Source organism: Danio aesculapii, chromosome 9 (genome assembly GCF_903798145.1).
Source record: "Danio aesculapii chromosome 9, fDanAes4.1, whole genome shotgun sequence".
Classification (NCBI taxonomy): domain Eukaryota; kingdom Metazoa; phylum Chordata; class Actinopteri; order Cypriniformes; family Danionidae; genus Danio; species Danio aesculapii.
This window is the reverse complement of record NC_079443.1, coordinates 9149269-9163527: the sequence shown is the minus strand read 5'-3', so window position 1 is coordinate 9163527 and position 14259 is coordinate 9149269. Positions and strand designations below refer to the sequence as shown.

Sequence of the window (14259 nt, the reverse complement as noted above, 5' to 3'; positions counted from 1 at the left end):
TTTGTAATAAACCTATGGCTATTGCACCCCAAAAATGTCCTATATACAGTATAGTCCTATATACTGTAATAGAAAACACGGCCCAGTGCGTGAAATGCCTATCCCGATTTTATTCAATGGAAGAGCCATTGTGTCAAAAAGGCAAGTGAGTCGTATTTCCATTCCTTGCATGACGTCACAACGGGTAGGGCGCAATCACATGGATTTCGGGGCTGGACAGGAAACGGAGACGCCAGGAACGCGCATCGCTCCGCAGATCAGAACGGGAATGGAAGCGGGAGAGAAACGGGAGGCTCGCTCGTCTCGTCTTCACCCAGAAATATAAGCGGTCGTCACGGGCAGCGAACCCCCGGTTGAGGCTGGAGTGCTTCTGGGATTGTGTCTCTGGATTTGCGCAACACACCAGCGGCTTTTCCCCATTGTTACCGTTTCCTTCGGACAAGACAGAAGCCGCAGGAGCGTCGGCTGGTTTGCGACAGTAAGCGCTTCTCTTTATTACTGCTGCACGCGAGCTGTTTCTCAAATAAAGCCGTTAATGAGGCGAACACGAGCACGGCTTGAGTGTTTTACGCTGGCGGCGTGTTATTGGCTCGTTATCTGGAGATACACAGAGGAAAATCCAGGGAACAGCCCTGAAATTCAGACAGCTGTGCAGTGACTTCATGTCTGAATACACGGGCTGCTCCCTGGATATTTGTATGTGCAAAAATTAGTGTAGTCGATAATAAAACACCGAAACGATGAATGAAATCTTTAGAGGATGCCAATTTGTCAGCTTTTGTCGTAGGAATAGCGGTGAGAATGGAGAATCTGGAATAATGGGGCGAGATACATCAGTCTGTCAGAGACGAGGTGCATCTCCATCTATCTGAATGCATGTCGGCTGTTGAGGGGGGCTGAGATGTTAAACCTCATTTGATAAAAGGCATCTGCGTTTATAGCACTTGTATTTTATGCGAGCATGCTAGTTTCTGCTGCTATTTGCTCATTGTACCTGGTGGAGTATGTTCTGCAGTAACACATACTGCAAATAGATGAGCTGTTGCCAAATTGGACCTCCCCTCCTCTGTCTCTCTCCCTCCCTACACACACACACACACACACACACACACACGCACACACACACACATACACCACAGATATATTCAGGCTCCACCCTTTGCCATGACAGCTGTGGGTTTAGTGCCAGTCTTGGTGCCCGTTCAGTGGAGGCCCATTTTCAAACATGCTTGTGTGAGTTTGTTTCTTCTAGCAGGAGCCGAACATCAGAATATATTTATTTCTGAGGCTTTATGTCAAAGTCAATCTCTGTGGATATTCATTGTCACATTATATGGGATATGCCATCAGCCCATCACAATGAAACCTGTCATTTTTTTTAGTTTGGATTTTTGGCATATAAACAATAAAACAATTCATGGAACTGAGAATTTTAGATTTTTTAGAATGTTGGAGACCATCAGTTTTTACCAACAGAAAACAACTTTTTTTTTTAAAGTTTTTTTTTTTTTTTTTTTTTTTGCATTAAATTATTTGAAAGTGTAAGCAATAACTTTAATGTCTTTTTACTTGAACTTTATATTCATCAAATAAAAGGAAAAAAAAGACAAAAATATTTCCCATTATGCAAAATGTCTTTTTCATTTTTACATTTAAAGTAATCACAATTTGTTTTTTGAGCAGCAGATCATCATTAAGAATGTGAATCACATTGTAGACTTTTGAATCATGATGAAGGATGCTGATGACTTAAGCAAGGATGCAGAAACAAACTTTACAGAGACTTTTGAATAATAATTATATAATGATAATTATATATATTGCTTGCATTGTTATTGATTTTTGTAAATTACTTAGTATTTAACTGTAATATGAACTGTATTTTACTGTAGGACAGATATGCAGTATGTTACTGTATTTTAAAGTTGAAAATTGGAAATTCCTGCATACTTTACAGTAATAGAATACAATACTGTAAGTTTAAATTCACCTATTGAAAGATAAACGGTGCTGTAAATGTAAATACAGCGTTCTTTCTGATTTACAGTAAGTTACAGGCGAACTGCTGCCAGTAAGCTACTTTTGTGTAGATTCTACAGGAAATTGTTATCAGTGTGGATCTAGACAATTTCAGATATCATCCAAAAAAACGGCTCCACAAAATATTGTTTGAGTATCGATATGGCAACGTGCCCGTCTGCAATAGTCACATCACAAGATATGTAATGTTGAGTTGAGATAATATATGACCAGGAACCACAGGTCAAAACACATGAGTTTGTGGAGACTCTGCAAAATTTAAGTATAATAGAGTGAAATATCTGCAAATATTTTTATGGCCTGTGACGATGTGAGAGTTCAAAATATTTTAGTAGTGCATAAAGAAGTTTAATAAAGATGAATTTATTGACCAATTTATATGATAAAGACTATGCATTGTTAATTTACATTTGATTATTCAATGTCTGTAACCGAATGCTGTTAGACTCTCCCCAGAAAACTATAAATCACTGTTTATTTCACTTTAATATTTGCTCCATTGTGTTTATTTATGACTGTATTTTGTTTATTATCTGTATATAATGAATTGCATAAAAGTATATTTATATTTATCTCCCCTATAAAGTCATTCTAATCAATCTAAAGTTTTGGTCAGAAAGATTTATTTAAGCCATCTGGTGAATCTGGCAATATATTACATTACATATATCGCAAGAGAAAAAAAAATATTGCAATGTCAAATTTTTCCAATATCAAATATTATTCCTGGTGATGTCTGCGTTCTAGAATTCAGGCTAGTATTGATTTATGATTATTATTCTGTCTAATTTTTTTTGGACAATTAACAAGTGGGAGGCACATATGCAAACTGTTATAATTCCTACAGCATTCACCTGATTTGGATGTAAATAGCCTCAAATTAAAGCTGACAGTCTGCAGTTAAAGCACGTCTTGTTTGTTACATTTCAAATCAATTGTGTTCGTGTATAGAGCCAAAAATGTTAGAATTCTGTCAATGTCTAAATATTTATGGTCCTAACTATATATATATATATATATATATATATATATATATATATATATATATATATATATATATATATATATATATATATATATATATATATATATATATATATATATATTGCTTGGATCTAGTGGTCAAATCACAATCCAGATCTTTTTATGTATGGCTTTTATGCTACATTAACCATAGATAGAAAATCAAGCTTATGCTCTAATGAATGCATCTTTAATGACTTCAGTATATGCGTAGAGGCAAGAGGACGGGGAGAACTTAAATGAACCTAAATGTATCATTAGCATACAGGATATGTTCAAGCCAGCTCTTTGCAAAGTTGGAAGCCTTACTGTGCTCTCTGCTGCTGCTGGTAATGCACTGAACTTGAGATTTATGCTTAAGCGGAGAGTTCTGTTGCTCCAGTCTAATCCAGTGGGAGGAACAGTAGAGAATGTGTTGAGAAGCGATGCAAAACAATGAAATAGTTTAGCTTTTTATGTAAGCTTAACAATGAGATGCTTTTTTTCCTTCAATGTTGCTATTTCTGCAAGACCTTTTCTCTAGAATGCGTTAGTGTGAGAGTTAATTTTTATTACCATTCGCTCACATATGTGCAGCAGTAGGCCGGTGTCCATCCCCACCGGATTCCTCTTTCTAGAGCTGGCCTACTATAGCAGAATGACGTCAGGTGATTGTGAAAGTAGGGTGGATGCTGGCTGTGTGTGGACCCTCGAGTCCAGATGCAAAGTCCAGCAGCCTGGATCTTTTTCCTCCTTTACTGATCCTTTGTTCTAAGTGATCGTAACTGAGTGCATGATAAAGATCCAGCAGCTTCTCTGTGGTGCTGACATTTGCAGCACGAGCAGATACAGTATATGATGGCTCACACGGCGTCCACTGTCTCTCGACTTGGTGCTGAAACTGGAGACTACACTGAAAAAAATGATTCATTGGATTTATGAATTTTTTTAGAGTTAAGTGGTCGGGGTGGTTCAGTCGGTAGCGCTGCCGCCTCAAAGCAAGCATGTCGCTAGATAGAACCTCGGCTGGGTCAGTTGGCATTTCTGTGTGGAGTTTGCATATTCACATGGGTTTCCTCCAGGTGCTCCGGTTTCCGCAGTTGGCGGTTCGCTCCGCAGTGTCAACCCCTGATTAAAACAGGGACTAAGCTGAAAAGAAAGTGAATAAATGAATGACGTTAAGTGGCTGCAAATATTTCATTTGGGCTGAATTTAAACAAACAAATTAAGTTAAACATTACTACATTTAATTTGCTTGTTTAAATTCAGCGCATATAAATTGGCTGCAACAATTTAGCATCGATAATTTTTTTCAGTGTAGACTTCTGCCAGTTTCAAAATGTTTCTTGTTGTGATTAATTGCTGACGATTATATCACGATATATGGTATTATCACATGGTTTCCGCTACATTCATTCTTCCATGGCGGGGTGCCACACCAAAATTCATCCCCCCCATGGCTACATTACAGCTTCTCATTCAAAACATTCAGTCGTTTTTTTAATAGCGGATTATAATCGCACCAAAACATATTGAAAGGTAAGTGAATTATAACAATGTGAACTTTTCTGTAATCATAGTAGTGCTGTGCATTATTTGTTTAGCCCTTTAGGGGTCGTGCTGACTGACTGACAGGTGCGCGATGCGTGAGGCCAGCAAACATGACAACGCTTTCAATTATGATGAACACAGTTTCCATAACAATTGTACTTTATTTATTGATAAAGGTCTATGCCTCTGCATACAATGACTTAATCTTGCTGGAGTTTATGGCCATTTTACCTCAGGATGCATTAATGCCGTTCTGTAGGTCTATTGGAGACGTTCATAAATATTCCTAGCAAATCTAATACTCGCTACATAAACGCACTAAATCACACTTCAGTAGCGTTTATTTGAGAGTGCACAAGAAAATCTGCATTTGAGCAGCGTGTATTTGAGGGCGTGCAAGAAGTTTTGTGCACGAACAGAGGAAATCTGTGCGCAAGCAAAGAGATTCTCATGCTCGTATTACACAAATACGATCTCGACTTGTAATTCTGCGCTCACGACATTTGTCATTGAAATAACACCACAGGTAGTTGGTAGATCTGTGTAAAAGGCCCAACAGAGTCTGCCGCCACAGCTGGAAAAAATCCTAGAGGAAACACTGTATCATGATATTGACCCTGAAAAACCTTAAACTGCTATAATAGTAACCAAAAAAAATTGGTGTATTGCTTTATTGTATGATCAGAGTAAATACAGATTTAAACAAAGTAAAACATGTATCACTTTACAATGAAGTCTCATTAGTAAACGCCTGTTAATGGAAATAGCATATAGTCATGGTTATAGGTTAAAGTTAATAAAAAATGAAACTGAATTTTATTATTTATTAACTCAGTTTAATAAATCAATGACAAATTTTGTTTTTAAAGCATTTTAAAGCATTAATTAGGAAATTAGCGCAATCTAAGATTAATAAATGCTTTTGCGGTTGTTATTACATTGATTTTAATTAAATGTTAACTGATGTTAACAAATAAATCTATATTTTTATAGATTTTAGTTGACATTTATTTGAGTTAAATTATCTGATGTTAACAAATGGAACCGTACGAGATAGCAAACAAAAGTAAATATTTACAGAATCTTCAATGTCTCAGGCCAGATTAACATGTGAAAATATTCATGTTTGATAGTAAAATTTAAAACAATAAATCAATCATGATTTATTGTGCTTTGAAGTGCCCAAAGTATCAATACTGTGCATGCTCATTATCACAATATATTGAAGTATTGATTATTTTCAGTAGGGCTTGGTGGTATACGGTATATATCTTTACTATGGAATGAAATGCGTAGCATAAACATTTTCTATTCTTTGTATATGGTGACATGTAAATAGTTTTGCCAATGCTTTATATTTTTAACAAGAAGTGATCACATTGATCACTTTTGATCAATATTTATACAAGAATTGTAATTGTTTATATTTTTGAAGGAAAAACATTTTGATTTTCCTTGAAGTTTTTTCATATTTATATTTTCATGTGCAAGTTTTATTTTCCTGTTACTTACAAGGCACATATTTCATATCTGTAAGATGTTACTTGATACATTTTTACAATAATAAGGTCCGTCCACCTAAAACTGTTAACTGTTAAATGTGACATACAGTGGAATTTGTTGCTCATCTAGTCGTATTTTGTTTACTATATTTATATGATTAAAATAAAATACAAAATAATCTAATGAGATTAAGTCCTTTTTTTAAGTCCTATACTGTAAAATATATCGTTACCTTAAAATAAAATTTCTCATACTGTGAAATAAAATTTTGGTCATACCGCCCAGCCGTAATTGGCATATGTCTACTGGAGATGAATGTGTGCCTCTTGAAAGGATTTAAATTAATAGCGTCCCACGAGTCTCGGACGAAAGGACGTCCTTTGTTGGGGGCAGGTCAAGCTCGTGCATCAATCTTCGAGCACGCGTAAGTGCAATATTGCTAATGTTTTCGTGAGCGAGGGAGGATTTCGTGCCAACTTTAATTAGCATTTAGGGGACATCTGCTGTGTGGAAGCTCAAATGCATTGTCAGGTGTGTGGGATCTGTCATCAGGTTATAGACTCGCTCATGAATGCCACTCATCTGACTCAAACATGCAGATGTTTTCTTTCTTGTGTATTACAATCCTGGAGCCTGATTTGTCATCGGAATGATTCGTCATAAACCCCCCTGTCTCAATAACACTGCAAACATGTAAAGGTGGAACGAGGTGACTCATGTCAGTGTTTGTACACATGGCTTGCCTTGTTGAGTTCTGCATTGTGATCCATGTTTTATTTAGGCGTGTTTGGTTATGTATTACATTCATCTCGATTTGTACTGTCTTTAGAGTTCAAACGGGTGCTGAAAATCCTAATGAGTGTTTTCATCGTTTAAAAAAGTGCTTAGATTTTGGAATAAAGTGCTTGAAACTGCTTGAAAAGGCAATTGTATTGTTTTTTAAATACTTAGTTACTAAATGGGTAATAATAATTAACTTTTTAAATTTAATTCAATGAAAAAAATGAAATGTATAAAGCTTTTTGTATGTGCATAAAATGAAATCATTGAAAAAATGCAGGGTTGCACACAATCGATTTGCATTGGGACAACATAAATGAATTAACGTGCAACAAATTTAAGTGGATTGAACATAAAACAATTAAGTTGTCCCACCAAAATCTCAAGAATTGTGTTGTTTCAGCTCATTTTAGTTTGAACAAGCAGTAAAATCAGTTTTGAGTGCACATTCAGTATGGAACTTGAGAGTGATCTGCCTGTTTTTTTTTTTTTTTAGCTGTTTCCTAGGGCTGGGCGGTATATCGGGTTCTGGGGATATATCGATACGATTCCCCAACACGATGCGGTATTATCAAATATCGTTCATATCGATATGGAAACAGACCACTCTATGGTGGCACGCGAGCTTCACTTGCACAAATGATCGTATGTGCAAATGAATGATGAGTCATACAAAAGATTTGTTCAAAATGAACGAATCGTTCAAGAACGACCCATCACTACACGTGACATGGAGGGACTTGCAGTGCCGGTGTTGTATCGAAATCTGACTCCCCGGACAAATCTGACTCCCCCTCGCGTGCACGCACGTCACACAGTGCCTGCAGCTTTCACAGCGGTTTATCAGAAACCTTTAATCAATCAATTCTTTCGAAGTTGACAGCAGGAACGAACGTAGAAGCCTTGTCAAATTGACAAGCAGCACCTGAATGTGTTCAAAATAATTAAAAATGCAAAAATGGGACGAATTTATACCGCATATCGAAAAGTGAAACCACCTCATATTCACAGATTATAAGTTCAGTATTTATTACATGACTGTGCCTTATAACACATTTAGCTCTGCGTTCTGGACTGTTATAACGACTGTTTACATTTATATGCTTAACCAGCATTTCACCACAGTACTCGTATCTATAGTCTATTCGTTTTCATCTCCTTATTTAATATTGAGTAAAACAAGGTTAGTCAAAACAAAAGAAAGAGTGTAGTCTTTTTTTACATGGAGTGAAAGATTATCTTTAGATATCTTCAATATGTACACTGTTTAATAATTGTGCACAACACATACATGTAAATGTGTAACCAAAAACATATACAGCTGATTTAATTGCTTATAAATCACACAACTGTGGTAAACAGGATTACTTATAACACAATGTAATTGGGACATAAAATACTGTGTTTCATATTTACATTCAATGTGGTTCCTCTCTATCCTACAATACTTTTTGTTGTGTTACTATTTAAGTGTGTTCCTTTTTTGCACGGGGAGAAAAACCCTGTATTGTATTTTATTTATTAAAGATTTTGTGCAGCTGTTATTGTTTGTGCAGCTGTTTATTTGTAAACATGGAAGGAAACACCTGTGTTTGAATAATTTTTGCTCAAAAAATGTTCAATAAAGTTTTAATAAAGGATTTAACTCTCAAGTAACCATTTATGGGAAAATACCGGATACATATCGTATACCGTCATTCCTCCTAAAAATACCGGGATATGATATTTTGCCCATATCGCCCAGCCCTACTGTTTCCTTTGGTTATACAGTGGAAGAAGATCAGTAGTGAACAATGCATGATATTAAAATAAATATTACTTTTAGATGAAAGATGACATTTAAAATGTGAGTAAAGTACATTTAGGAGAGTAACGGATAGTAATTCAATGTTGGGCCTGGGGCAAACATGCCATCAAAATTCTAATATTACTAGAACACTATACTGTGCATCTACTATATGAAGTAGTATGTATACAGCAGCTAAAATGTGTTATAGAACACAATTTTTCTCAGAAAACAGCAACAGCTTGTAAGCTTGCGGAGTGCACCAAACAAGTTGTATTTCCCAAGTGGACAGTGACAATGCCCGTTGCAACAAACGCAACAAGTTGTTTTCTTGTATAAGAAGAAACGCAAGCAATCTGGCTAAGTGAAAGTATCTTTCAAAAGTGCATTAACTGCAACAAAACGTATTGAAAAGTTTTTGACTGCCTAACTACTAATGGTAGTGTTACATCATTCACATTGTTATGCCAGCAGTCAATCACCTAAATTAGTATAACTTAGTTAAATAAACACACACATTCGGTTACAATGAAAACAGTATTTTTTTCTGCAGTAGCCTAAATTAATCTTAAACATTAAAAATAATTTTACATCAGCTGTACAAATATTTAAGAAAGCTTATTTTTACATTGCAAGATGCTCCAAAACTGTATTAAAAACACAGTTAACTCCCAAAATACTGTTAACTCATTTATGTGAATGTTATTGAAAAATCATACACATTATCTGATTATTTAACTGCATTTTGCAACTTAAAGAAGGTATTTTCAACTACAGAGAGCACAATAAACCAAGAAAGATCCCGACTTCTACATTAAAAATGTAATAATAAAATAAAGTGTTGTTAATTCTGTTCATTGAGTTTTGTTTTCATTAAAAAACCCTACAAAAAGTACAGATTAGAGAACCGTTAAAGTACTGAACTGATAAGTGGTATCGATAAAAGTAGTAATAGCGTTAAAACCTTAATGATACCCATCCCTAGATTTGATAGATGAGCCACAGAACCATCAAGATTTTTACAATGTTGAAGTCTGAAAATGAGCAGAACACCTGAGCAGTTCATGATTCTCCATAGGAGAGGCGTCTTTAAGCTGCCATCACCAAATAAGCCTTTTATATAAAGTTTTAAATGCGTTTAGTTCAGTATGTTATCTTTGTGTTATTTCATTGTTATTACACATAACTAACATTTTCAGATTTTTTTTTTGTTTAGTTTTATTTTTATGTTTGTATTGTTTGGGTTTTTACCAAAATCCGGTTCAATTCCATGTCAACAGCACCTTTAGAAATATTGTTCCCAGGAAATAACATGACGTGTTTTATACTTATTTTCCCCACTGTATGTAAGTACATATGTATGTAAAATGTAATTTGCCACACTTGTACTTGAAATCTTTGAATGTGTGCCTGGAAACTTTACTTGGGTAATTTGTAAGAGTCCTGTGTCTTACTACAATGGTAGATTTACCCCCTCGCATTTGCTTCCCTTCTAACAGCACTGCTTAAAATGTAACCTGCCTATGTTGGCTAGAAGATTAAAAGTGTTTACAGCCACTTTTCTAATGTTGTTTTAGAAACATTGGCAGCTGCTTCCATGCGGTGACATGGGTTCATCTCTGTGTGTGTGTGTAAAAGGCAAACTGTTGGAAAAGAACATTTATTGCTTTCATGCACTCAATTTGCCATAGCATTGCATGAATTATTTAGATTGACCAAAAGATGTGATGAAATGGATGCAGCGGCAGAGCTTTTTGTTTTCATGTTGTGATGTATAATTCCAGTGAAACTAATAATGAAGGAGGAAATATAGGGTGGGGAGATATGCTTCTGTGTGTTGGTTGTTGATTAAATGGCACTATTATGTCTTTCTTTTCTTTTTCATTCTTTTAAAACCTGTTTAACACATTTTAATTTCTTTTAAATCATTTTCATTCTTTGTTTTTTTTTTCTTATACTTGTTTCTTTTATTCTTGTTTATGTAAAGCACTTTGAATTACCATTATGTATGAAATGTGCTATAAATAAACTTACCTTGCCTTGCCTTGCCTTGGATGAAGGCAAGTCTGTATTGCGAGTTTGAAGTTGCATAATAGTGGTCTTCCTTTTCACTGAATCTCCAGCTATTATGACATTGTATGTAATTATTCATGAGGTTAAAAGATGAAGGGAACATACCAGGAAAGAATTGTTCATTTTGATGTCTATATCGTTTATAGAAAATCAATTCATTTTAATCATACTTTAATTATAAAGCATACTGTATTATTCCAGTGGTATAAAATGTGTTCATGCACTGTAAAACCCAACAGTCAACTTTATCAAATGAAATGAGTGTAGTTAACTCAAAATTGACTGAAAGTTAATTCTACTCATTTAAAAAGAGTTTTGAACCCAGCGTTGAAGGCAATGAGTTAATTAAACACCTCATTACTTCAAGCTAAATGGAATAAGTTCACAGTACTCATACAGATTAGTTTTTAACTCAAATGGTTTGTAGCAATCGGTTTCCTCAAACGATTTGAGTTGCCTTAACTTATTGGGTTTTACAGTACTCCATTTGTTTGAGTTCTCTTCATTTATTGGATTTTACTGTGCTCAAATTGCTTCATTTACTCAAATGGATTAAGTTCACAGTACTCATTAGGTTTAGTTTTTGAACTTAAATGGTTTGTTGCAATCAGTTTCCTCAAATGGTTTGAGTTACCTTAACTTATCGGGTTTTACAGTAAAAATGTAAGGAAATCTTTAGATTTTTTCCTGAAAAGTGTATTTTGGTTCTACATTGTCTGTTACACCTCATAATTAGAACAATGACATTTGCTCAACCAGTGGTACAAGTTTGGGGGTGCCACCAGTTGACCAATGGTTGATTCAGAAAAACCTGTTTCAGAACAAACATAATTTTTGCAGTTCAGTTTGTATAGGCAGTAACGGCACAGAAAATTGCTTACTCCTAAATGTTTTTTGTCATTCCATGTTGCATCGCAAAATGCTGTGTCAGAAGCCAGGACTCCATCAGACAATGTGAAATTTCACCCTTTTTTTTAAAGAATGGATTTTCTTGGAGCCCTTTAGACTTGGTAAATGAATATATGAATGATTTTATTAAGGTAAATATTTTATTCAGGTCTGGTAATAGAGTTTCTAAAGCATAGGAATGGAAAGGCATCACTAATGCCCTGATAATTTAGTTTTATTTGGTTTATTTGTGTAAAGTGGACGCTGTTTTATGAACATTTGCACCTATGAAGCATAGCAGAGTCTGCATGAAGAGGGTGGTCTGGGTTACGGTGGATATAAACACTAGTATTATTCAGTTTTGATTTGAACGCAGTTGTACTTAATCGTGGAGGTGAGATGATATATGACAAACTCCAAGTAAGAACCAAGGGGGAAAGCACCCTTAGTGTTTTTTCCATGATCCACATGGAAGAGCATTGTTTGAGGGTAACATTCTGACATTTTTACATACTCATTTATTTTCCCTCTTTTTAACAGACTGTTAGGACTTGGTGGCATTCATTGTTTATTTGATCCGGTCATCTTTTGAGTCCTCATGTTTGAGTCATCTCTCTTTATATGCTGTCACGTGATGAACAAACGACTCAGAAACCAGAAGACTCGAAAGGTGAACTATTCATGGCTCCTTTTGGCTCAGCCTGTGTGCAATGGTTAAGCTTGTATGTGACTGTCTGTGTGACGTGAACAAACCACTCAAATTTGAAGACCTATCAGAAGGGGTGAGCTGACAAAATCATAGACAAAAGACCAGGTAAACAATAAATAATTATTTTCTCTTTCTTGAAGCATTCTAGTCATGACTTGTTTGTAGTGTGATCAACCTTTGGGATAGTTGTGGATGTGTTTGGAAGCAACTTGTAACATTTTAATAATATTTTGGCAAATTAAGTGAAAAGACTTGAAAAAAAGATTTGTTCACCTCGCCGAATGAGACTCAATGGTCCGAGTCAGTAAAATAATCCGAACTTCCCATCACTATCACTTTCCTTGATGAATGCTTCTTTTTGAACCGACTTGCATGGTCATTTTGCTCTACACAGTTGACAATAATAGACGTTGGATGGTTTTGTTGGCAAATCTGAAATGCTGAAATTTGTTACCATATCTTAAAAATAGTCCTTCACCCAGAATTGAATGTACACTTGCATAACTCGGCCTCATGTTGTTGCAAACACGCATGACTTGGTGAGGTTTGGACAACATGTGGGTGAGTAAACGATGACAGATTTTTGTTTTTGAGCGAACTAATCCATTAAGACCACAGATAGTGGAGTGTTTCTTTTGACGGTCCGCAGTCTTCATCTGAGCTCCTTTAGCCACAGACAGTCAATGAGATTAAGTGTCACATTATACTGCTGCCAAGATTTTATGGACACAGTTGACCTTGGCAGCCTTAGCCTCCGCATCCCTCTGAGAGTCCTGGCTGTTTCCCACAGGACACAGGCTAAAGGGAGAGGAGGAATGAATAACCAGTGCTCTATCAGTTCTGCTCAAGGACTGCCATCAGCAGAGTGTGAAGCGACGCCCTCAACATGTGCTGTTTGTCCTCCTTTTGAGCATAACCGACAGAAGATTCTCTACCCTTGCATTCCTTAGAGGAGTGTTTCAGAAATGCAATACATGTGATTCGTATTATAAGGCACCGTATTAAGAGATAATGCACAGTCATCTGCTCATTACAAAACAAACCAGATGGAGTAATCAGGAGAAGTCTTTTCTAACACCCTGAAGAGGTTATTTTGTAGTAATAACCTGCTGACTGTACATTATCCTGCTTAATACATGGCCACCTACCAAATGTATACATAAACCTCATATTGATTGAATTATGAGTCGTTTATAATGTGTGAGACTGCTGAGTGATAAATGAGACGATAATGGCTCAGTATGGTTCAATATAGTAACCCTGAATAGACTTGCATTTACAATAGTGCCCTTATTTGGTATGCATGATGTATGCCAGAAAGTAGTGATTGATTTCATTCTCATGCGAAGAAAGCTGTAGGAACAGTTCACATATCGCAACTTTTGCAAGCTCAAATTCGTTATTTAAAATGTAGATTAAATTAAATTCAATTCATCTTTAATACAATAGTGCTTTTACAATGTAGATTGCGTCAAAGCAGCTTCACATAAAAGTTCTAGTAAATTGAATCCGCTTCAGTCCAGTTTTCAGAGTTGAAGTTCAGTTTAGTTCAGTTTTGCGTAGTTCAATTTTCACTTCTGAAAGTCTAAACACTGAAGAGCAAATCCATCGATGTGCAGCTCCACAAGTCCCAAACCAAGCAAGCCAGTGGCGAGGAACAAATGTCACCAATTGACGAAAGTGAAGGGGAAAAAAAACTGAAGAGATTCCAGGCTCAGTTTGGAACGACTACTTCTCCTCTGGCCAAACTTCTCGTGCAGAGCTGCAGTCTAGGCGCCGGAGGCTGGAGTACTCTGGACGTCCATCATGGAGAAGATGTACGTCTGAGCAGGTCAACGGCGGTTGTTCGGGCGAGCACACAGAATCAATGCAAAGACTTGTCTGTCACTGGAGTCTTTCAGTAATCAGTCGCTCGCTCTCCACTTCT

The 14259-nt window shown here is 36.0% G+C and overlaps 1 protein-coding gene across 1 annotated transcript in view; it reads left to right on the top strand.

Annotated features, from left to right (window-relative positions):
* Positions 1 to 223: 223 nt before the first annotated feature.
* Positions 224 to 14259, top strand: part of raph1a (Ras association (RalGDS/AF-6) and pleckstrin homology domains 1a) — a 150672-nt gene continuing 136636 nt past the window's right edge. The window contains 1 exon segment of the mRNA XM_056464734.1: positions 224 to 478. The gene's annotated coding sequence lies outside the window, so the exon portion shown is untranslated.